Genomic DNA, 26,056 nt, shown 5'->3' with positions numbered 1-26,056 from the left:
AGGCCTGGCAATAAACAACGGAAGTGTCATTGTAGCCTTCCTTACCCAGGATGTGAACCCACTGGCCAACACCGCCTCAGAATTTCACTAATTAGTGCTAACTCTGATTGACATCACCAGGGAGGGCAGCAGAATGACTCCAGTAATTGTCACAAACATATTGATGACAGCGGGTCTGCCGGGATGTTAAGTGATTGGTTTCCATCTCGTCAAAGCTTATTTATAGTGTATATGGTTTGTCTCTGTTTGTCTACTTTGAGCTAATTTATTATACATTTTGCTGAGTCTGGATTATTGGAGTTAAAATAAAGGGACGGATTTTCAAAAGATCTCACCACGTAGCATATCCACAATGGAAAACACACACGCATGCACAGATGCATGCGCTGAGAATAATATAATACTTAGTCCTAGCCCTACCATGAGTGCAGGGAACTGGACCAGATGACCTCTCAAGGTCCCTTCCAAACCTACGATTCGATGAAAAATGGAAGCTGCTGGGTGCTGAACTCCTTTGAAAATCCGGCCATCTACACTGACATAAAAGACCCAAGGCAGAGCCGCAGCTGGCCCGGGCCAGCTGACTGGGCTTGTGGGGCTTGGACTGCAAGGCTAAAAAATTGCTGTTTAGACATTTGGTCTTGGGACTGTCCCCCATCAGGAGATCTTCAGTGACTTCAAGTGGGAAGGCATAGGCAATTAAGAACTTCTCCCATGAGTAAGTATTGCAATACTGGCAACTATTGAGGCTGGCTAATTAACTGAAGGGTGTTTGCCATGCGTCCCAGAAAGGATCTGTATCTGAGTGATAAGCAGAACCTCTGTTATTAACACATTGCAAATGTTCTTCATTTCCTGACTCTCCCACCTGTTGGAAAGCACACTGCAGTGAAACGAACATAAAGTAACAAATCTCTCAACCTTTAAACATTGTTTTAAATGGCAAAACACCCCAGTATAATCAATAGTGCAACGTCATAGTATTTAAATCTAAATTTAAATCTACATTTAAATACTGATCATTTTAAATACTGATTTAAATACTATTTAAATACTATTTTAAATACTGATTTAAATACTACATTTAAATATCAAGGGCTCGTTCACCTGCACATCTACCAATGTGATGTATGCCATCATGTGCCAGCAGTGCCCCTCTGCCATGTACATTGGCCAAACCGGACAGTCTCTACGCAAAAGAATAAATGGACACAAATCAGAGGTCAAGAATTATAACATTCAAAAACCAGTTGGAGAACACTTCAACCTCCCTGGACACTCCTGGACAGACCTAAAAGTCGCAATTCTTCAACAAAAAAACTTCAAAAACAGACTCCAATGAGAAACTGCAGAACTGGAATTAATTTGCAAACTGAACACCATTAAATTAGGCTTGAATAAAGACTGGGAGTGGATGAGTCATTACACAAACTAAAAACTATTTCCCCATGCTAATTTTTCGCCTATTGTTACTCACACCTTCTTGTCAACTGTATGAAATGTACCATCCTGATTATCACTACAAAAGTTTTTTTCCTCCTGCTGATAATAGTCCGCCTTAATTGATTAGTCTCTTTAGAGTTGGTATGGCAACCCCCATTTTTTCATGTTCTCTGTGTACATACACATCTTCTTACTGTGGGGTTTAGCCCACAAAAGCTTATGCCCAAATAAATGTGTTCATTTCTAAGGTGCCACAAGTACTCCTTGTTCTTTCTGCTCAAACAGAAGTTATAAGGTTGATAAGGGAACCAACCCAGTTATCTGGCCTGTTATACAGGAGTTCAGACTGGATGATCGCAATGGGTTCTTCTGGCCCTAATAACTATGAATCTCTGAAATTCTCCAATGAGTAGAGTATTTCCCTGCCTTCGGCCCAACCCTGAACAGTGCCTGGGTATCAATGCAAGCTGAGCAAGCAGCAACTTCTAGGAGGTGCTCAGCACCTCTGAGAATCAGGCTCTCACAAGAAATACAGTCAGTGGAGTATTTGGAGGTGGCTGGGTGAGAAATGCCGTGATAGTGTGTGCAGTACTGTTGAACAGCCTCATTCCATTTGGGATAAAAGCTGGTGTCTTGGGATATGAGCTCTCCCCTGCAATAGGATCGCCAAGGCTAACAATACCCATTTACTAGTATCCCCTGCTTTGCACAGAGCTGAAGTACCCCCTTGCCTCACCTTGTATCAGGACAGTTCTCAAAGGCCTGGTTTCCACTTGGAGATTTTTCTTCCCTTCTTAAAAGCGAAGACTACGAGGTTGAAAGCTTGAAGAGCAGTTGAGTTGTATAACTTAGAACGGACCCACCTGGGCATGTTGTTAGCTGGACATGTCATTTTCAGGAAATGCCAGGCCTGTGGCATTCCTAGTGGCTCAGGCTGATACCTGCTGGAGACAGAACCTAGTCCAAAGTGGAAAGAAAAGGTTTCAAACATAAGCTGGCTTTGTACCCTCTCTCTTGCGAGAGGTCGGCTAGAGCGGCAACCTGTGCTCGTCCCTGTCCCTCACGATCCCATGCGTTATCAGCACGTTACATGTTCATTCTAGCAGACTTCTTGCTCGCTAACCATTTGGAGCATCCAGGCATGAGCTGGGCTATGCACTCATGCAGGGCACCCAGAGTAAGGCTGCACTGCTTTGATTGCAGCTTGCGTTGGCGTACCCACACTAGCATTAATCTAGCCAGCCTAGCTAAAAATAGCAGTGATGATAGAGGGGGCTGCACCAGCATGGCACAGACCCTGGGAACATCCTTGCCTTGCGAGCCCATGCTGAAGTCTGTGCTGCTGACCTGCTCTGTTTAGCTGTGCTAGCCCAATCAAAGCTACTGTGGGTAAGGCAACCTGCATTGCAGTCACACCAGTTGCAGTGTAAACATGTCCAGAGGAGACCTAGGAGCTCCCTCTTCCCCTTGCACAGGGCTGCTACAGCCCGTCCCACCCAGGGGGGCAGGGAGTGGGTGGGCGATAGAACTGTGGGTCCTCCCCCTCACTCTGCTGGCCAGTGTAACCCACTCTGTCCCCCTCTAGTGGAGGCTGGGCCACAGATAACTGTTGATGAGCCTGCTCCAGCCGTGCCTAACAGAGCCAGAGTTTTAGCTCAGGCAGCAGGGCTGCCTATGTTTTGATCCAGACGTGCCAGGTTCAGACCCCACCCAGGGAGCAGCGGTACACTAGCACAACATGAGACATAAAAGTGCCCCCAAAAGGAATGACTTTGCTCACTTCTCTCCAGATCCCTCAGGGACCGGATTGTGACTCAGAATTGCCATCTATACTGTGCTGTGCTCTTTGGACACGCCATGGTGTGTCCTCACTTCCTGTGGTGCCCCCTTGTGTCAGGATGCTCTGCTGCCTGGGGTCCTCATCCCTGGAACCCCCCGGTGGGCACATTCTCAGCCCTGCTATGGCCTGTCTGTCTTTGCTTCTCTTTGTCCTGGCCCTCTGGCCAAGTCACCTAAAAGTTAGTCCCCTTCTGGGGTAACAGAAAATCTAAATTCCTGGACTAATACTTCTGCCTCTCTCAGGCTTCACTGGCCCCTGCAGAGCTTCTCACTTCCTGCTTCCTCCCCAGCAGGACTCCCCCATTGCCTCCCTTCCCCAGGGACTTTGGCAGCTTCCCTTACAGATCTCCCTTCTACTTGTAGCCCTGTCTCAGGGCTTCCGCACAAGAACCCAGCCTGCTCCCTGGGGGGGTTTTCTATTCTTTGGTCCTGTTGCCGGCATCCAGTGCCAGAGGTGAGCAACAGCGGTGCGGGGGTTCGCTACCCGGTGTGCTTCACCCAATAATCACAACGGGGTGGAGAAGCAGAAAAGTTTATTTGAAGCTTCAAAAAGGTACAGGGAGATTAGAATCTCAAATCCTGTACGCAGAGCAGGAAGTTACACAGGCTTTTATACATCCTTTCTTCAGCATACTTATCCAATAGCAAGCTGCCCTAAGTATTCATATAGCCAGCCAATCCAGTTCCCAGCTAGTTCCCTTGTTTTTTGTATCATTTGTTAACCTATACATAAAGCTGCTTCCTTCAGCATTGTTCTTCCATATCTGCCCTGTTTGGCCTTGTTTAGTTTCAGGCAGTCTGACTCTGCAACATATTGTTGCAGATCCTCAGCATAACTGCTGTGAGTGCCTCCAGGCTGGGGGGCCAAGGACACTTGGGCCTAGTACGCATAGCTGCTGCGAGTGCCTCCAGGCGGCAGGGGAGGGGCCAAGGACACTTGGGCCTAGTGCAAGGGGGCTTCATCGACACTCGTGGTCTTCCATCCCCTCGAGTTACCTAGTGGCCATGCCCCAGTGTCCCCAACAGTCCCCTTCCAGAGCACCAGGCCCAGGAATGCGTCCCTGGACATCTCGCTGTTTGTTCCAAGGGCTCACCACAGGAGTTAGCTCTACTCCCATGGCTGAGCTCTCCAGTCCCAAATGACTGGGCCTTCCCCTGTAGGAAAGCCCACCTCCTCTGCAAACTCTCCCCCCACCAATTTCCCTCAGGTTACTAAGAGGCCAAGGTGATGAATAGCTTATCTCCTAGCTCAGACCCCTCTGGACGGGAGGCAGTCAATTCCCCCACAGGTGGAGCGTGTCTCTGGGAATTTTTTCCCTTCTTTCACAGAGGATGGGGGGAACCCCATCACCGAAGCCCAGTGAGGCATTGCTCCTGACTTGGGAGATGTGTCATTATACAGAGGTATTATAGCAAAGAATAATAGAGCTGAATAGCTAGTGACAGTGGTACAAGAGATTCTGAGTACGAGACCGGACTGAAATAATGTAATCTTCTCAATTTATTATACTTTTAATTATACTGCCCTTCATTTAGAGAGTTACCATACATTGAAGTCCTGAGGCTAGATGGAATGAAATTGAAGCCTAACCAAAAATTATACCTTTGCACTTTGGAAATCCATTTTAACATAAAAAAATGTTTTATGAGGCTTTAGTTTATCTGGGGTATTATGTATCATCATAACGTTTTTAATGAGTTTTAAATATCTGTGAGGAGAAAGCATAAATCTTTTTTTCCAGCTTTCCCTAATTTTGAAACCAAGAGATATTTTTATAATACTGCTGTAAATGTATGGAGATGTAAGAAAATGTGAGCGAAATCTCATCATCAGACATAGTCCAGCAGTTCTACAGGTCAGCATTAAATCTTAAAGGGTCAGTTAATCATCAGTCATCCAAACTCAGTGACAAACTTGCCTTAAGGGCTTGGGAATGCAAGTTAGTGCCCTACATTCTACCTTAATAGGGGCTGAGTGCTCAGCACCACTCAGGATTGGGCCCCCATTCAGCGAGGTGGATACTTTCAGCATGTGGCTAATATAATAACTAATGCTTATACTTTTACCCTTAGAGCTCAGGCACCTTTATCAAGGAGGCAAACATCATTATTACCACTTTACAGCGGGGGAAAATGGGGCACAGCCGCACTTTGTCCAGCAGCAGAGCTGAAACTGGAAAACAAAACAGCCACACTGGGTCAGACCAAAGGTCTGTCTAGCCCAGTGTCCTGTCTTCCAACAGTGGCCAGTGCCAGGTGCCCCAGAGGGAATGAACAGAACAGGTAAATCATCCAGTGATCCATCCCCTGTCGTCCACCTGAGCTTCCGGCAAACAGAGGCTAGGGACACTCAGAGCATGGGATTGACACTCAGAACCCTTGCTACCTGTACCCTACAGCCACTGCACTAGCCACTAGTCCACACTACCTTTGTCAGCAGTTGGTTTAAGTTAGCTCCTTCAACTCAAGTGAGACTGAGTGTTTCTCCCTGGGCTGCCTGAGACAGAAGGAGGGCACTTGTGATGTGTAAGGGCTGTTACAGAGTTTGACTGGCAGCTGGATAGATGGAAAACTGGGAGAGGGGGGAAAGCAGGCAGAATTTGTACAATAACTTTTGACATATTGCTGATTTGTTGTTTGCCTAGATCGCTTTGTCAGCCTGGTTTTTTTGGATTTATAGATTCCAAGGCCAGAAGGAATCTGGAATCAGTGTGCGGGTGCTGGGTGATGCTGGTGGCCTGTGATATACAGGAAGTCAGGCTCGATGATCTGCTGGGCCTTTCTGACCTTAAACTTATGTCTTTATGACTCTATGATCACTGTGATCATCTAGTCTGACCTCCTGCATAACAAAGGCCAGAGAACGTCTCCAAATTAATCCCTGTTTGAACCTGAGAATATCTATTAGTTTGAAAATTTGGGTCTTTTTTTTTTTTTAAGACCATAGTGATTTTTCCAGGTAAGAGAATAAGATAACCTTGGAGCCAGGAGTCCTGATTCCCAGTCCAGTGCTCTAACTACTAGATAACACTGCCATTATTTCAGAAATGCATAGAATATGCATGTTAACTGTAATTAAAATAAAGCCATGGGAGATACTGTGTGACAGATACGACAATATCCTGGACAAACCGTATTAAATTATGTTTATTTTAGGACACTGTGGTATTAAAAAATGCAAATGCATAAGGGCTATTGTGGGCTTGTATGTAACTTGTCTAGGATACCTGACTAATGTAAACCTTGGGAAGTGTTGTGATCTTCAGGAATCTTTTAGCAATGGGCTAAGACAAGCGTGAACTTTTAAAATTCAGAGAATTGCCCAGGATATGTCCAGGGGGAGATGTATGCAGCTGAATCTTCTTCAGTTATGCAAGAACTCAATCTTTTGAAGCTTGGCCTACAGAGTGGGGGAGGTGGGTGTGGTTGGGGTGGGGAAACTTTGTCTGGCTGATTACCTGTTTACAGTGCTTTCAAAGCCTCAAACAGGATAAAAGAGTAAAAAACCCCTGTGTGGTATTTAAAGGACTAATGACCAACTAGAGCCCTTATTGGAATGAGGGGCTGCTCTCTGGTGAGCTTATTAGCATGCATGCAGGCTCTTTTATTGTTTTTAACATGTTTTTTCTGTAACACTTTCACCTTAAGAATAAACATGCTTGCTTAGAAAGAGCTGGGTGGCCATTACACTCTGCACCTTTCTGAGGAGAGAAGCAAAGCAGTCATGCTTAGGCAGTCTGTCTTTTGCTTGGGATATCACAGTATAGTCAGGGAACTCTTAAGATTGGAAATATCTTGGATAGAAGGGAGAGAAACATGGGTCTCCATCCAAGAGAGTTAACAGTGGGGAAGCTGGAAGCCCGAGAATGGATGATATGGCTGAATCACTGAGGGGGAATACAGCTGCAGTTGCCATGAACTGCGACACTCTATTATTGTTGTAAAATGTGGTGTAAATCCCTTCTCATCCCAATACATATTGCTTGGAAATTAAAATGAAATTGCTTTTCTGTTGAAAATGAAAATAGTTCATTATTAACGGGCATGTACTTAATTAAGATTTTGAAACAAGTGTTCCTTGAAATTTTGAAGTAATTAGTTTTTATTATTCTCATAATTCTTCCGACAAATTAATTAGACACCTCAGGACAAACACTTTCTGAAAAATGTATCCGACTAATAAGAGTGACATTTTGTGTGTAAAATTTAAGTAAGAGCCTTTGAGGTTTCTTAATTTCAATTGAAAGCCAATAACAATAATCAATAAAGCTATTATTTAAAGTGAATGTTCAAACTAAAGGACAACCATTATTTCAGATGAGATATCAAAGGACAAAGATTAATGGGAAAAAACTTTAATCAGTGGGATGGAATTGGGTGGAAAATTATTAACTTGTCCCTTCATAAATCTTTAATGCTTAATTGATTATTGCTTAATCTATAAAAAGATAATCAACAGACTGTAAATAAGCAGTGTGCTGTAACCTTTAGAATGAAAGTGAAATATTTCCACCCCAGAATGTGGCATGGAGCATAGTGTCTGCTGAAGGTTGTCATGGGGGAATGTTGCAGGTCAGGACTGAGCTGCATTGGCAGAGGTCTGTGGAAAAGCCAGCACAATACCTACCTGGCTCAATTTACAGCACTGACCTTTTCCCCTCACTGAGCAATACAGGCTTCATCATTCGCCGTGGATAGCCACAGAGTCTCACGTTCGCTATGGTGTGAGCTGGGTCGAGCCCTCAAACTGTAAACGCTTGCTAGGGGCTACATGGAGGCTGGCATTTTCACATGAGACAAAAGGGGCTAGGTGCCCAAATCCCATTGGAAACCCCACCCTGAGCCAAGAAACAGTCCTGTGTAATGGGTGGTCCATTGCCCAAGGAAAAGTGCAGGGCAGGAATTCTTAATTCAAGACACTATTCTTTCCCTGTCCATCCCATTGCTCCCTTGGGGGGAAGATATCTGCTATAGCCCTGTCAAGGTTCCTTCCCCACTCTGAACTCTAGGGTACAGATGTGGGGACCTGAATGAAAACCCCCTAAACTTATTTTTTACCAGCTTAGGTTAAAACTTCCCCAACGTACAAACTATTTTCCTTTTTCCCTTGGACTTTATTGCTGCAACCACCAAGCGTCTAACAGATATATAACCGGGAAAGAGACTGCTTGGAAACGTCTTTCCCCCCAAAATCCTCCCCAAACCTTACACTCCCTTTCCTGGGGAAGGCTTGATAAAACTCCTCACCAATTTGCATAGGTGAACACAGACCCAAACCCTTGGATCTTAAGAACAATGAAAAAAGCAATCAGGTTCTTAAAAGAAGAATTTTAATAGAAGAAGAAGTAAAAGAATCACCTCTGTAAAATCAGGATGGTAAATACCTTACAGGGTAACTAGATTCAAAACACAGAGAATCCATCTAGGCAAAACCTTAAGTTACAAAAAGACACAAAAACAGGAATATCCATTCCATTCAGCACAACTTATTTTCTCAGCCATTTAAACAAACAGAATCTCAACGCATACCTAGCTAGATTACTTACTAAGTTCTAAGACTCCATTCCTTTCTGTTCCTGCCAAATGCATCTCTCACACTCACACTCACACACACACACACACACACACACACACACAGCCTTTGTTTCTCCAGCTTTGAAAGTATCTTGTCTCCTCATTGGTCATTTTGCTCAGGTGCCAGCGAGGTTATCCCAACCCTTTACAGGTGAAAGGGTTTTGCCTCTGGCCAGGAGGGATTTTAAAGGTGTTTACCCTTGCCTTTATATTTATGACACGCCCCCCAAATCACAGCTAGGGTGAAACGCTGGCTGGGATTTCTTCCTGGAGCTCTAGGAGAAAACAGAGTTAATAAGACACATGCACCTCTAAATATACTACCAAGTATATAAAGATTAACAATATTTTCCACATCTCAAGGACGATTTTAACCAGTTGATTCTGGGAAACTTTCATGGGAGAGTGCATCAGCCACTTCGTTAGAAGCTCCTGAGATGTGTTGGATGTCGAAATCAAAATCTTGAAGAGCTAAACTCCACCAAATTCCTTTTTTTGTTATTTCCCGTGGCGGTATGAAGCCACTGTAGCGCAGCATGAATCATAGAATCATAGAATATCAGGGTTGGAAGGGACCTCAGGAGGTCATCTAGTCCAATCCCCTGCTCAAAGCAGGACCAATCCCCAATTAAATCATCCCAGCCAGAGCTTTGTCAAGCCTGACCCTAAAAACTTCTAAGGAAGGAGATTCTACCACCTCCCTAGGTAACGCATTCCAGTGTTTCACCACCCTCCTAGTGAAAAAGTTTTTCCTAATATCCAACCTAAACCTCCCCCACTGCAACTTGAGACCATTATTCCTTGTTCTGTCATTTTCTACCACTGAGAATAGTCTAGAACCATCCTCTTTGGAACCACCTCTCAGGTAGTTGAAAGCAGCTATCAAATCCCCCCTCATTCTTCTCTTCTGCAAACTAAACAATCCCAGTTCCCTCAGCCTCTCCTCATAAGTCATGTGTTTCAGACCCCTAATCATTTTTATTGCCCTTCGCTGGACTCTCTCCAATTTATCCACATCCTTCTTGTAGTGTGGGGCCCAAAACTGGACACAGTACTCCAGATGAGGCCTCACCAATGTCGAATAGAGGGGAACGATCACGTCCCTCGATCTGCTCGCTAAGCCCCTACTTATACATCCCAAAATGCCATTGGCCTTCTTGGCAACAAGGGCACACTTGTGGGCACATATCCAGCTTCTCGTCCACTGTCACCCCTAGGTCCTTTTCCGCAGAACTGCTGCCTAGCCATTCGGTCCCTCGTCTGTAGCAGTGCATTGGATTCTTCCATCCTAAGTGCAGGACCCTGCACTTATCCTTGTTGAACCTCATCAGATTTCTTTTGGCCCAATCCTCCAATTTGTCTAGGGCCCTCTGTATCCTATCTCTACCTGCCACCATATTTACCACTCCTCCTAGTTTAGTATCATCCGCAAATTTGCTGAGAGTGCAATCCACACCATCCTCCAGATCATTTATGAAGATATTGAACAAAACTGGCCCCAGGACTGATCCTTGGGGCACTCCACTTGATACCGGCTGCCAACTAGACATGGAGCCATTGATCACTACCCGTTGAGCCCGACAATCTAGCCAACTTTCTACCCACCTTATATTCATCCAGCCCATACTTCTTTAACTTGCTGACAAGAATACTGTGGGAGACCGTGTCGAAAGCTTTGCTAAAGTCAAGAAACAATACATCCACTGTTTTCCCTTCATCCACAGAACCAGTAGTCTCATCATAGATGGCGATTAGATTAGTCAGGCATGACCTTCACTTGGTGAATCCATGCTGACTGTTCCTGATCACTTTCCTCTCGTGTAAGTGCTTCAGGATAGATTCCTTGAGGACCTGCTCCATGATTTTTCCGGGGACTGAGGTGAGGCTGACTGGCCTGTAGTTCCCAGGATCCTCCTTCTTCCCTTTTTTAAAGATTGGCACTACATTAGCCTTTTTCCAGTCATCCGGGACATCCCCCGTTCGCCACGAGTTTTCAAAGATAATGGCCAATGGCTCTGCAATCACAGCCGCCAATTCCTTTAGCACTCTTGAATGCAACGCATCCAGCCCCATGGACTTGTGCACGTCCAGCTTTTCTAAATAGTCCCTAACCACCTCTTTCTCCACAGAGGGCTGGCAGGTGACCTTATGGTCGGTTTGCAGGTGAAAACGCTGTCCCCAAACATATGGGCGAAGCTTTTCCAGAGCATAGATAATGGTGTAACATTCTTTTTCACTGACTGACCAGTTGCTTTCCCTCTCAGACAGCTTCTTGCTGAGAAACACTGCAGGGTGGAATTCTTGATCCGGTCCTTCCTGCATTAAAACTGCTCCCACACCACGCTCAGACACATCTGTGGTTACTAGGAACGGTTTGTCAAAGTCTGGGGCCCTTAGTACAGGGTCAGACATGAGTGTCACCTTAAGCTGGTTAAAGGCCTTCTGACACTCTTCAGTCCACTGAACGGCATTTGGCTGTTTCTTTTTGGTTAAGTCTGTCAGTGAGGCGGCGATTTGGCTGTATTGCGGTACAAATTGCCTGTAATAACTGGCCAAGCCTAAGAAGGATTGAACCTGTTTCTTTGACTTTGGGACAAGCCACTTTTGGATAGCATCCACTTTGGCCTGTAGGGGGTTGATAGTTCCTTGACCCACCTGGTGTCCAAGGTAAGTCACTCTGTTTAGGCCTATTTGACACTTCTTAGCCTTAACAGTTAGTCCTGTCTCCCTTATGCGCTCAAAGACTTTTTGTAGATGTTCCAGGTGTTCTGCCCAGGAAAATATGGCCACATCATCAAGGTAGGTGACTGCATATTCTCCTAATGCCACTAGGAGATCATCTACAAGTCTTTGGAAGGTGGCGGATGCATTCCACAGTCCAAAAAGGAGTACATTAAATTAATACAGCCCGACATGTGTGGTGAAGGCTGACCTTTCCTTGGTGGATTCATCTAGCAGTACCTGCCAGTACCCCTTAGTTAAGTCCAAGGTAGAGATGAATTGGGCCCGTCCCGGTTTCTCTAATAGTTCATCTGTGCGTGGCATTGGATAGTTGTCTGGGCGAGTTACACGCAAAAACGTATCTCCCCATCTGGTTTGGGAATGAGAACCACTGGAGATGCCCATGCACTGCCAAAGGGGCAGATTACACCCATCTGTAACATATCCTGGATCTCCCGTTCTATAGCAGTTTTAGCTTGAGGAGACACCCGGTAAGATTGGGCTCTAATTGGGTGAGCATTACCTGTGTCAATGGAGTGGTATGCCAGTTCAGTCAGTCCTGGAGTGGCTGAGAACGTCGGCGCGTAGCTAGTGCACAGCTCCTGGATCTGCTGTCGCTGCATACGCCCAAGGGTCTTGGAGAGGTTCACCTCTTCCACACCACCAGCACTTTTTCCTTCATAGTAGACACCTTCAGGCCACTCAGCGTCCTCTCCTCCCTGGGCTGTAAACTGACAAACCTTTAATTCTCTGGAATAAAAGGGCTTTAGAGAATTAATATGGTATACCTTAGGCTTTCAGTTGGAGGTGGGGAATGCTATGAGATAATTAACAGCTCCCAGGCACTCGTGGACCGTGAATGGCCCTTCTCATGACGCTTCCATTTTATGGGCCTGGCGCGCCTTTAAGACCATGACCTGGTCCCCTACTTTGAAGGAACGCTCTCTGGCATGTTTATCATACCAGGCTTTTTGCTCTTTTTGAGCATTCTGTAGGTTTTCTTTAGCAAGGGCTAGAGAGGTTCGGAGGGTGTTTTGTAGGTTGGTTACAAAGTCCAGAATGTTAGTTCCTGGAGAAGTTGTAAATCCTCCCATTGCTGCTTCACCAACTATAATGGCCCCTTAACCTCGCGGCCATATACAAGTTCAAATGGTGAAACCCCTAAACTGGGATGTGGTACAGCTCTGCAGGCAAAGAGCAACTGCTGCAACACTAGGTCCCAATCATTGGAGTGCTCATTTACAAATTTATGTATCATGGCCCCCAAAGTTCCATTAAACATCTCCACCATGCCATTTGTTTGATCATGGTAAGGAGTGGCAACCAAGTGATTTACCCATGAGCTTCCCAAAGGTTTTCCGTAGTTCCTGCCAGGAAATTAGTCTCTGCATCTGTGAGGATGTCGGAGGGCCAACCTATCCTGGCAAAAATGTCTGCTAGTGCCTGGCACACACTTTTAGCCCTGGTGTTGCTTAGAGCTACTGCTTCCAGCCATCGGGCGGCAAAATCCATGAAAGTCAGTATGTACTGCTTTCCTCTGGGTGTCTTTTTCAGAAAAGGACCCAGAATATCCACAGCTACTCGCTGAAATGGAACTTCAATGATGGGGAGTGGCTGGAGAGGGGCTTTGACCTGGTCTTGGGGATTTCCCACTTTTTGGCATACCTCACAAGACCGGACATAGGTAGAAACATCCTTGCCCATTCCCTCCCAGTAGAATGACCTCCCCAAACGGTCTTTGGTCCTGTTCACCCCAGCATGGCCACTAGGGTGATCATGGGCTAAGCTCAAGAGTTTGACCCGGTACTTAGTTGGAACTACCAACTGTCTCTGAGGATGCCAGTCTTCCTGGTGTCCACCAGAAAGAGTTTCCTTGGATAAAAGTCCTCTTTCTACAACAAATGTGGATCGATTAGAAGAGCTGAGAGGCGGTGGGTTGCTCCGTGCCACCATCCAAGCTCTCTGGAGGCTTTCATCTGCTTCCTGTTTGGTCTGGAACTGTTCCCTTGATGCTGGAGACATCAGTTCCTCATTGGATTGTGGACCTATGCTTGGTCCCTCTGGAAGCAATGTGGGGGATGGAGCTATTTCCGTTGACTGTGAACCGCTCTCCGCTGGTGCACGATGTTGGGGTTCAGGCTCCAGCTGAGCCTCTTGTGTAGGGTTATCGTCTGCTGCTGGTTCAGGTTTGGTGGTGCCCTCTGGTGTTGGGGTTGCAAGTACTGGATTCAGTGCTGGCAATGGGTCTGGTGCTAGTTGTTCCACTGGTTCCGGTTCTGGGACTGGCTCTCTGGGACTGGATCCACTACTGCTGTTGCAGACATTGGCCTGGGGTCCGGGTCCATAACCTCTGACCGGGTCCTGGTAGAAGTTTCCAGAACAGAGCTAGGCATGACGGCTTGTTTAGCCTGGCTGTGGGTGACCATTCCCACCCTTTTGGCTAGCTTCACACGATTGGCCAAGTCTTCCCCCGACAGCATGGGGATGGGATAATCATCATAGACTGCAAAAGTCCATGTTCCTGACCAGCTTTTGTACTGGACAGGCAACTTGGCTGTAGGCAAATTGAAAGAGTTGGACTTGAAGGGTCGAATCGTCACGTGGATCTCTGGGTTGATTAAACTGGGGTCCACTAAGGAAGCATGGATAGCCGACACTTGTGCTTCGGTGTTCCTCCACGCGATGACCTTCTTCCCGCCCACACTCACAGTTTCCCTCCCCTCTGAGGGTATTTGGGAGGTATCTGGGACTGAGGACCTCTGGTGTAATTCTGGTGCAATGAACTGTAATATGTTGGGGTTCTTGGGGCAGTTGGCCTTTACATGCCCCGGCTTGTTACATTTAAAACATCGTCCAGCTGATGGGTAACTGGGGCGAGGTGGGTTGCTGGAGAATGGTGTGGCAGGACGATAAGGTGGCTGGAGGGTTCCTTGGGGGGTAGGTGGGGCCTTGGGCGGCCCCCGGTAGTAGGGGGTGGTCTGAGGTTGTCCCTTCTGGTATCCGCTCCAACTGTGACCAGTTTTTTTCTTTTCTGCCACCTCCACCCATTTGGCTCCAATCTCCCCTGCCTCGATTACAGTTTTGGGCTTCCCATCTAGAATGTATCTTTCTATTCCTCAGGAACACCCTCTAAGAACTGCTCCATTTGCATTAGGAAGGGCAAATCTTCTGGAGATTTAACGCTTGCTCCTGATATCCAGGCATCCCAATGTTTCACAATGTGGTCGGCATGTCGGGTAAATGACACGTCTGGTTTCCACCTTAGGGCTCTGAACCACCGACGGGAATGCTCAGGTGTTAGCCCCATTCTGACTCTTGCCTTGGTTTTAAACAGTTCATACTGGTTCATGTGTTCCTTAGGCATTTCAGCCGCTACCTCAGCTAAGGGTCCACTGAGCTGCAGCCTCAGCTCTACCATGTATTGGTCTGTAGAGATGCTGTACCCAAGGCAGGCCTTTTCAAAGTTTTCTAAGAAGGCCTTGGTATCATCGCCTGCCTTATAGGTGGGGAACTTTCTGGGATGGGAAGTGGTACCTGGAGAAGGATTGCTAGGGTTCGTTGGTATATTCTGCTGAGCCTTTGCCTCATGCCATGCATCTCCAGTGCATGCTTCCTCTCTTTTTCCTTCTCCTCCAGTTCTTTTTCCCTTGCCTCCATTTCTCTCCTGTGGGCAGCCTCCATTTCTTTTTCTTTGGCCGCTTGTGCATCCATCTCCATCTGTCTGAGTTCTACCCATCTTTCATGTTCTTTTTGTCTTTCCTCAGCCTCAAATCTGGCTAATTCCAGCTTCTTTTGAACTGTGCAGTCTGTTGTCCTAACCTCTCTGTTTTTAACTAACTTTACACCCTAGAGTTAGAAACAAAGCGGAAAAAAAAAAAAAACTTGGCTTGTAAAATTTTGCTGTGCTGTCCAGATACCTATGTTCTCTCATAGTGATTGTCAGCCTACAGAAAAATCCTTTAAAAAAAAGCCTAACACCTTTGTCTCTAGGTAAATAGGCAGAAAACCCCTCTAGTTGCTCTTAGGTAAAAAAAACTTCTTCAGATCTGTGAAGACTTGTGAATTTCCCTGCAGGAGGTTAACTACCCTGCCTTTAGGTAGAGAAAACTCCAGCTCACAAAAGACAATCCCCTTTTGTCTCTGCTCTGGCCCCCAAGCAGAGGAAAAAAAACTCTAACTGCTTTCAGCTTAAAACCTGCTTTCCAGCAGCCCAAAGGAAAAAAAATTCCTTTTAAAATCTGTGCTTCTGGTTCAAAAAATCTCAAATTGATCTCAAAATGACTTCAAGTTAATCCCACCGCTCTGCCACCATGTCAAGGTTCCTTCCCCACTCTGAACTCTAGGGTACAAATGTGGGGACCTGCATGAAACCCCCTAAACTTATTTTTACCAGCTTAGGTTAAAACTTCCTCAAGGTACAAACTATTTTCCTTTTTCCCTTGGACTTTATTGCTGCCACCACCAAGCAACTAACAGATATATAACAGGGAAAGAGCCCGCTTAGAAACGTCTTTCCCCCCAAAAAATCCTCCCCAAATCCTACACCCCCTTTCCTGGGGAAGGCTTGATAAAAATCCTCACCAATTTGCATAGGTGAACACAGACCCAAACCCTTGGATCTTAAGAACAATGAAAAAGCAATCAGGTTCTTAAAAGAAGAATTTTAATAGAAGAAAAAGTAAAAGAATCACCTCTGTAAAATCAGGATGGTAAATACCTTACAGGGTAATTAGATTCAAAACATAGAGAATCTCTCTAGGCAAAACCTTAAGTTACAAAAAGACACAAAAACAGGAATATCCATTCCATTCAGCACAGCTTATTTTCTCAGCCATTTAAACAAACAGAATCTAACGCATATCTAGCTAGATTACTTACTAAGTTCTAAGACTCCATTCCTTTCTGTTCCCGGCAAATGCATCACACACACACACAGCCTTTGTTTCTCCCCCCATCCAGCTTTGAAAGTATCTTGTCTCCTCATTGGTCATTTTGGTCAGGTGCCAGTGAGGTTACCCTAGCTTCTTAACCCTTACAAGGTGAAAGGGTTTTTCCTCTGGCCAGGAGGGATTTTAAAGGTGTTTACCCTTCCCTTTATATTTATGACAAGCCCCTTACCACCTGCAGACTATTGCCCCCCTCCTCCTCCTTTCTCCCCCCAATAGCACTGTCTCAGCTCTGTTGTCTGGCCTTTTGTAGAGTGGAGCCCTGGCTTCTCCTCCTCCCTGCCCCCTCCCCACCCATTTGTAGCTGGAGCAGCCCTGTGCAGCCTGCTCTCACTATACCCGACATGGGGTCTGTGGAGCTCATCCCCCTGCATGCTACTGCACAGCTGGACCACACTCTGGCCTTGAGGTTGTGAGCTCTTTGGGGCAGGGACTGAATTTGATATCATACATTTCAGCACCTACCACAATGGCGCCCTGATCTTTGTTTGGGATGGATTAACCTTGCAAGGTGAAAAATCAATGCACCAAGTACAGATGGGAAAAAGGCATCTTTAGTCATCAAATCCAGGTGGGACTCAACGAGTGATGCCAGACCAGCCATGGGGTGAAACTAGCTACAAGTCAGCCAGAAACGACAGATATGTATCTACATGGGACATGGATCTGCAAATATGACAGCTGCCAATCCAACCTGAATCTCAGTGATTGGCATGAAAAGTCTGGAAAACTCTCTGCAGTGATGAATACTCAACTCTGCTTCCAGTGAAAGCAGCCAAGCTATACCAAGCTCTCCAGCTGCTGCTGAGAGTTCACAGGTGGTGATTACAGAAGGAAAAGAAATACAGTTGCCTTGAAATCAGCCAAGGAATAGAATTTAAAATACATAACGACCCTGAATGGGTCATCTGCACCCCTACAGCTAAAAGCATGAGCCCAATTGAATAACCAGGCCCTTAAGCTTAAAGGGAGATGCACACTTATGAACTTCTTTATGTAATCAAGCCACTAGACATATAAATGGTTGCTTCATACAGCGTCCATCATTAAAAACTCAACATTTACGGAAGTGTTTACTAGCCTATTCCACTATACAGTAAAACCTCAGAGTTACAAACACCTCAGGAGGGGAGGTTGTTCATAACTCTCAAACGTTCATAACTCAAACAAAACATTAGGGTTCTTTCAAAAGTTTACAACTCAACAGTGACTTGATACGGCTTTGAAACTTTACTACGCAGAAGAAAAATGCTGCTTTTAACCATCTTAATTTAAATGAAACAAGCGCAGAAACAGTTTCCATACCTTGACAAATCGTTGTTAAACTTTCCCTTTATATTTTTTGTAGTTTATGTTTAACACAGTACTGTACTGTATTTGCTTTTTTATTTCTCTGCTGCTGTCTGATTGCATACTTCCGGTTCCAAATGAGGCGTGTGGTTGACCAGTCAGTTCATAACTCTGGTGTTCGTAACTCTGAGTTCTACTGTATTCAGATGTTAACTAATAATAATACTTAATAGAAATTTTTCCTGAACTGTGGTAAAGTCAAATATCTGGTGAGGAAAAAGTTATGCTCTTAGAAGTGATTATTGTATATGCTCATTTTACACTTGTGCTTACAATGTGTTTTCTTGTAATGCAATGCCCTTGGCTTTAAAAAGTACACAGAAAATAACCAGGTACCCAAATCCACAGGTACCTATTATTATTAGAGTTTCTGGCCAACGCATTTCAACAGTAGCTTCTCATTTTGAGCACCCCGCTTTAAACTATGAGTGGGATGTTCAAAAGGGCTCAGCATTGAGCTACTATAAGGTGGGTGCATAACTGGTTGGAAAACTGTTCCCAGAGAGTAGTTATCAGTGGTTCAGTCATACTGGAAGGACATAAAAAGTCGGGTCCCGCAGGCTCAGTTCTGGGCCCACTTCTATTCAATATCTTCATCGGTGATTTATATAATGGCATAGAGAGTACACTTATAAAGTTTGCAAATGATACCAAGCTGGGAGGGGCTGCAACTGTTTTGGAGGGTTTGATTAAAATTCAAAATGATCTGGACAAACTAGAGAAATGCTCTGAAGTAAATAGGATGAAATACAATACGGACAAATGCAAAGTACCCCACTTAGGAAGGAACAATCAGTTGCACACATACAAAATGGGAAATGACTGCCTAGGAAGGAGTACTGCGGAAAGGGATCTGGAGGTCATAGTGGATCACTAGCTAAAAATGAGTCAACAGTGTAACGCTGTTGCAAAAAAAGCAAACATCATTCTGGGATGTATTAGGAGTGTTGTAAGCAAGAAACAAGGAGTAATTCTTCCGTTCTACTCTGCTCTGATTAAGCCTCAACTGGAGTATTAGCAGCAAAGAGTCCTGTGGCACCTTATAGACTAACAGACGTATTGGAGCCTAAGCTTTTGTGGGTGAATACCCACTTCGTCAGATGCATCTGAAGTGGATATTCACCCACGAAAGCTTATGCTCCAATACATCTGTTAGTCTATAAAGTGCCAAAAGACTCTTTGCCGCTTTTACAGATCCAGACTAACACGGCTACCCCTCTGAAACTGGGGTATTGTGTCCAGTTCTGGGCGCCATGTTTCAGGAAGGATGTGGACAAATTGGAGAGAGTCCACAGAAGAGCAACAAAAATGATGAAAGGTCTAGAACACATGGCCTATGAGGGAAGATTGAAAAAAAATGGGTTTGTTTAGTCTGGAAAAAGGAAGACTGAGAGGGGACGTAACAGTTTTCAAGTATGTAAAAGGTTGTTACAAGGAGGAAGGGGAAAAATTGTTTTTCTTAACCTCTGAAGATAGGACAAGAAGCAAGTGGGCTTAAGTTGCAGCAAGGGAGGTTTAGGTTGGGCATTAGGAAAAACTTCCTAACTGTCAGGGTGGTTAAGCACCGGAATAAATTGCCTAAGGAGGTTATGGAATCTTTATCATTGGAGATTTTTAAGAGTTGGTTAGACAAACACCTGTCAGGGATGGTCTAGATAATACTTACTCCTGACATGAGTGGAGGGGACTGGACTAGATGACCTCTTGAGGTCCCTTCCAGTCCTATGATTCTATTTTTTGCTCCAACTGAAGTCACTGGGAGTTTTACCATTGGCTTGAATGGGAGAATAGGTGGGCCAATGCTGAATGCTTTGGAGAATCTCACCTTCTGTTTTCAAATGTGCTTAGCACCCAGGAAACCAACACCGGTCAGCTGGAACTGTGGAGGTTCAACATCTCTGAAAATCAGGCCCTACGTGTCCAAAGATTGTCACCAAAAATCAGAAAGTCAAAATTAGAGGTTTCCTTATAAAAATATGGCCCTCTGTTTGCAATTGTAATGATTCAGCTCTTTATACAGTACAAACAATTATTTTGTCTTCTTCGATTATCCTGCCGCCATTGTTACCCAGGGTTATTTCAACCCAAAGCACTTGGTAACTTTTACTCTGTGCAAGGTGGTGTCAGGAAATAAATCAGGGGAGACACGGCCGTCCGACCGATAGATGGCTGGAACAAACAGGACAACACAAGAGTGTTTTCACTTAAAGCTAAACTTTACTTAGTCTCAAGCACTTATACACACGTCTGCAACAGGTTAGTAAAACACCCTCAAGCCTTGCTAATTACCAAAGCTGAGAGGAGTGGCACAGCGGCAGCCCGTCTGCAAGTGGGGAACACAAGATGCATCCAGAGGGAGAGTGCAGTCCTGAAGAGTTCCCCCTACCTCAAACTTTTTCCCCTTATTTATACATTAATAATAGAATGACATGTCCCTTAAAACAAACTTATTAAGTAAGCAGTTTCAATGGTCAAGTGAGAGGTTCCTTCTGATTATCAATTAACCAGGTGTGGGTTTTTCCAGCATTTGCAGCCTTGAGGCCCCAATAAACATTCCTGGGGCACATCCTGCTCTTCTAAAATGCATGTATCAGCAACTTCAACACAATTCTTATCAGGAAGGATGCAGGGTCAAGCTGCCCTCTCTGTGGCACCCAAAAAAAACCCCTCCCCTCCTGCCTTGCTTAAACTGAGACTGCTGAATGGACAATTTACAGCCTGCTGCCTTGGCTGCATTTAGCAATAAGCCATAGTGGTTTCAGGCACTTAACTGGTTTGCCAAAGTTTCCCCATACACCCATGTTGTTCAAATTTCCTAATGCAGAATTATAAAATTAACAACTTCATAGAATCATAGAATATCAGGGTTGGAAGGGACCTCAGGAGGTCATCTAGTACAACCCCCTGCTCAAAGCAGGACCCAACAAAATCATCCCAGCCAGGGCTTTGTCAAGTCTGACCTTAAAAATATCTAAGGAAGGAGATTCCACCACCTCCCTAGGTTCCACCACCTCTTTCTTATCATGACTGTCTCAGAGAATTATCTTTATGTTCTTGACAACAGTGTAGAAGTATGCTTTACTTATCTGGTAGCCTCACTTTTTGACATCTTTATGTAGCCACTTGATAGAAGCACTTGTTGTATTAGAGGCAGTTCCTCTAGAATGTCATACCTACCGCAGGCCCTTCCTATCACCAAGTGCTCCATGACTTCTATTATAATACAACCACAATGAAAATCAGAGGCAATATTAGACCTGACTAATTCCAATCTTCCTTTCCTAGCCTTGGTCCTATCTACATGGAATCAGCTTGTTGTTGAGTCCTTCTTTTCCATTCCAGTCTGTCTTGAACCAGTTCCTTGGAAATGCCACAGCTGTATGACATCCATGATCTACTTTTGGGTCTTCCAATAATCTCTTACCCTCCACTTCTGAGTTTAAAACCCTGTTCCTTCTGATCTTCTTTTCACATGTCCAAACCATCTAAGCCTGGATTCCCTCAGCTTTTCCATAATTGGTGCCACCTTCAGACTTCCCCAAATTTGATCGTTCCGAACATGGTCCATCCTTGTAGTTCCAAGCATCCCTTTTAACATTTTCATTTCCTCTGTATTCAAGTCTGTTCCTGTCTCTTCCTCAAAGCCCAGAATTCAGAATCATGCAAAAATGGAGGCCTAATTACCATCCTGTAGATCGTACTTTTCAATTTGATAGGCATTCACCTATCACAGATTACTCTTCTCACTTTTCTCCATTTACTGCGTGCCTTTCCTGTTCTGCTTATAAGTATGTCATTGAGTTCACCATTGTCCCATACTACCAAACCTAAACACTTGAACTTCTGTTTCTTTGGTAGAGGCTGGTCTTCTCAGACACAGTCTTGTCTCCCTTCAAGTATCATAAGACCTACAGACCACACACTCTGTTTTATTTTTGTTAATTTTCATGACATTTCTTTCAGGTACCACCTCCATCACTCTCAATCTTCTTCCACTTCCTCTTTGCTCTCCCCCATGAGCACCAGGGTGCATGGATGTTTTGTAAGTGCATTGAGCACCAGTGTAAACACAGAAGAGCTTGGTGCAGAGTCCTGATGGACTCTGACTCTTACTAGAAACTGTTCACTTTCACTGCGTGGCCTTCCAACTGTGATAACAGCACCTGTGTACATGCCCTGGATGAGTCTGATACAGTCTTCAGGTATCTGTTTCATTCGCATGCACCACCAGATGACTTCTCTCAGAATGTGATCATAAGCTTTTCCAGATCGATGAATACTATGCACAGGTTTTTCCTTTTTTCTCTACATTTTTCCACAAGCAATCTTAATGCAAAGATAGCATCCATTGTTGACTTGCCTGGCATGAATCCAAACTGATTGTCACTGATCTTTACTTCTCTTTGTAGTCTCTTATCAATAACTTTCTCTCAGATCTTCATCGTATAGCTCATGAGCTCAGTGCTGCGGTAGTTACCATAGAATTGTGTGTCTCCTTTTCTCTTAAAAATTGGTGCTAACGTGTTCTTTCTCCAGGCATCAGGCATCTTCTCAGTCCAAATGATGAAATTAAACAGTTGTGTCAATATGGTCATGCCTACTTGCCCCATGCACTTCCATACATTTTCTGGCATGCCACTGGGGCTGAGAGCTTTCTTATTTTCCATGTTGCCCAATGCTTGTGCAACATTTTCTTCTAGGAGTGCTGCCACCAGACCCTGGTTCAGTTTTGTCATAAAGCATGGTTTTCTTGGATTCTCTTCATTCATAAGTCTCTCATAGTAATTTATCCACCATTCCTTAATCTGATTCTCATTGATTAATGCATTTCCACTTTCATCTTTAATTATTTTGATCTCATCAATGTCTTTAGTTCTCTTAACTTGAGCCTTTGCCAGTCTTTATATATCTTTTTCACCCTCCTTCATTTCAAGATGAGCATATAAGCTTTCCTTTACTATCTTTTTGGCTTTTTCTACTCCTGAAAATCCTGATGAAGGAGAATTGCCAGAGTTTAAAATACTTTTTCTACTCCTTTTTGGCTTTTCAAACATTCTCATTTCACCACTAAATCTCATTGGGGAAAAAGGCACTTGCTTTTGTTACACCAGCCAGGATCTTCACACATTCTTAAATTTTGCTTGCAATATGATTCCACTGTTGCTTCGTATTTTCTCTTAACCCTTCCAAAGAGATCTGCTCCAACACTTTAAACTCCTTGCTAACTTTGTTAAGCTTATACTGACTAATTCCACAAATTACATTAATTGTATTGTAACAACAGTCATCTTACAATACTATTTATATTCCTAAAATGTTTCCTAAGGAATAGATGAACACCATATAATTACATAAAGTTTGTCTCATAATTATATGCTGCAGTCACTACGAAGGGTCAACATTTACTCCCAGTGGCATCTAAGATACTGCTGTTATTTCCTAAAGCAAATGTTATGAAAGAGTGCAGTATCTGAGATATTATTGTATGGTCCCTGGGTAATTGATGACTTTATAATAGTGACTCCACTGTAGATGCAGCATTTGATCACAGTTTGTAAATATATTGACCCAATCACTGGAAATCTCCTGTAGCAGGGATCTGCCAGTTTCCCAGAAGAAAGGGGGCAGATATACTTCTTGGAAAGTATAGGTGATACTTTGGGCTGGTATCTAGGGCACCATGGAAAATAATCATAGGAACACAGGGTTAGAAGGGACCAGGAGGGTCTAACCCATGAGTTTCGGTAATGACACTGTCTCACCAAATCCTGTTTCTTGCTCCCCATTCCTATATTTCCTTTCCTTCATTCTTATTTCCTCCTCTCTTTACCAGCTTCCCTTCCCAGTAAGCTCATTCTCTTTCATCCCTAACTAGCTTTACATATACCTTATATATTTTCTCCTCCTCCCCATTTCCATTGCTGCTCCATCTTGTCCTCATGGTTTTCCTCTTCTTTTTTCTTCACTGTTAATGCAAATATCCTTGTCAGCTGTGTACCTCTTTCCAGTTGCTAAAAGGAGATGCTGATTTCCAAAGCTCTGAGTCATCTCAGTGGAGGAGCTCTGGTCTAGGAGCAGAGGCTTTTAGACATGTTAGTGTTCAAGCATGAATTCACATATCTCCACCAACTCTGCTGATGTGTTTTATAGCTGCCTGCCATTTCCAAAAATCTGTAAGATGCTCCACCGTGGAAAGCACTGCTGGAAGCCTTTTGAAAAAAGCAATTATGCTAATGGCCCTTTCACAACCGATTCCTTAAAGAAGCAACAGTCTGGAACTCCAGCTAGTCCTTAGACTGAAGGGGACCTATGCAAATACCTTGATCAGTGTACTCCAGCATATGGTGCTTCATCATTTCTTGCAAGGCACTAGTTTGTTAACAAAAACAACAAGGAGTCCGCTGGCACCTTAAAGACTAACAGATTTATTTGGGCATAAGCTTTCGTGGGTAAAAAAACACTTCTTATGCCCAAATAAATTGGTTAGTCTTTAAAGTGCCACCGGACTCCTTGTTGTTTTTGTGGATACAGATTAACACGGCTACCCCCTGATAGTTTGTTAATGAATCCTTCCTGCCACATATGACAGTATACCTATAGTTATTTCATAAGCACATTTTCTCCTGCCTAATGGCAAAAAGGGGTTTTTCCCTTCCTTGTCTTTGACTACATTTGAGCTGATGTAATGTGGCTTTTTCCTTAGCTAATTACTCCAACAGATCTTTACACTCCTGTATCCTTGAGATAAGAGGGTTTTTTATAAGTTCCAGACCTGTACGGGAATATTTTACCCTTCTCAGAGTCTTTCCTCTGCTTGTAGTCTTACTGTCCAGATTTTATGGGATGCTGCATTTGCCGGCCATATTGTTTCATCTATAATCCATGTCTCCTCTCTTTTTTGGTTTTCTCTCCACAGTGAGGGGAAGGATAGCTCAGTGGTTTGAGCATTGGCCTGCTAAACCCAGGGTTGTGAGCTCAATCCTTGAGGGGGCCATTTAGAGATCTGGGGCAAATATTGAGGATTGGTCCTGCTTTGAGCAGGGGGTTGGACTAGATGACTTCCTGAGGTCCCTTCCACCCCTGATATTCTATGATCATATTCTTCCTATGTTTCCTGCCAGATGACACTCCATCCAACATCTTAATGCCCCAATTCCCTTCCTTTTCTCCACAAGATCCTACTGCTTTAGTCATGTCTCCTCTATTGCTCCTTTACAAATTCTCATTAGGATTTCACCTACTGCACACTAGCTCATGTATAATTCTGTTTCCCTGTGACTACCAGGAAGATAAAATCCCTTTTGGGTATATATCTGACAACATATTTTGTTTTGTCTTATTTTTGCCCCCTGTATTCTTCCACTTGTACTGTTGGGAGAGTTCTGGGAACACTTTTGTAGCAGCCCTGGCTGAGTTCCCCTTCTGGATGTCTCCTGTACTGTACCCAACCTTTGGATCCCACGTGCTTTTCAAGCCAATTGGGTCTGGTGGTGTCTAATAACTGTTCCAACTCTCTGGGTCTTTCAAACACTCCCAGGTGCAGACTCTGTATCGCCTCAATATTATTCTTAATACGACCTATTCCCTGTGTTGCAGTGGAGCCCAAGGGCGGCAGTGAGTGATCAGGGCCCCTTTTCATGAGGCCATGGACGAACCCTTATTGAAAAGACAGTCTCTGCCCCTCAGATAAATAAATGGCATATAAGGGCACATTAGCAGCATATAGCATCCTTCCAAAGGAATAATTGCTGGGTTTGCTAGGGTTTATTTTTCTGCACAGAAACAATTCAGATACTGTCTTTTTAACGTAATCTCTTGTACGTTACAATTAAGGAAGTGGGAACTGGCGCAGATAAACAATATTTGGTGCTATAGTATTTTTCATCTAATAACTGCAAAGTACTTTATAAACATGAATGCTCACAACATCCTGGTGATTTATGTAGGTACTATTACACCAGATTTATAAATGGGTAAACTAAGGAATAGAGAGCTTAAGTGATTTGTCCATAGGTAAGCAGTGAATCAGTGACGGAGGTGGGACAGGGAGGAGATGACGACAACCTTCATGTGGTCTCCACTGTCACATGCAAAAGCACAAGAAATGTCATCAAATCACAACCAAACATCCTTAAAGGACCTCCTGATCAGAAAAGCAATGGCAATAATGGCCCATGTCAGGG

Source organism: Chelonia mydas, chromosome 4 (assembly GCF_015237465.2).
Source record: "Chelonia mydas isolate rCheMyd1 chromosome 4, rCheMyd1.pri.v2, whole genome shotgun sequence".
Lineage (NCBI taxonomy): Eukaryota > Metazoa > Chordata > Testudines > Cheloniidae > Chelonia > Chelonia mydas.
This window is presented reverse-complemented; position numbering follows the sequence as displayed.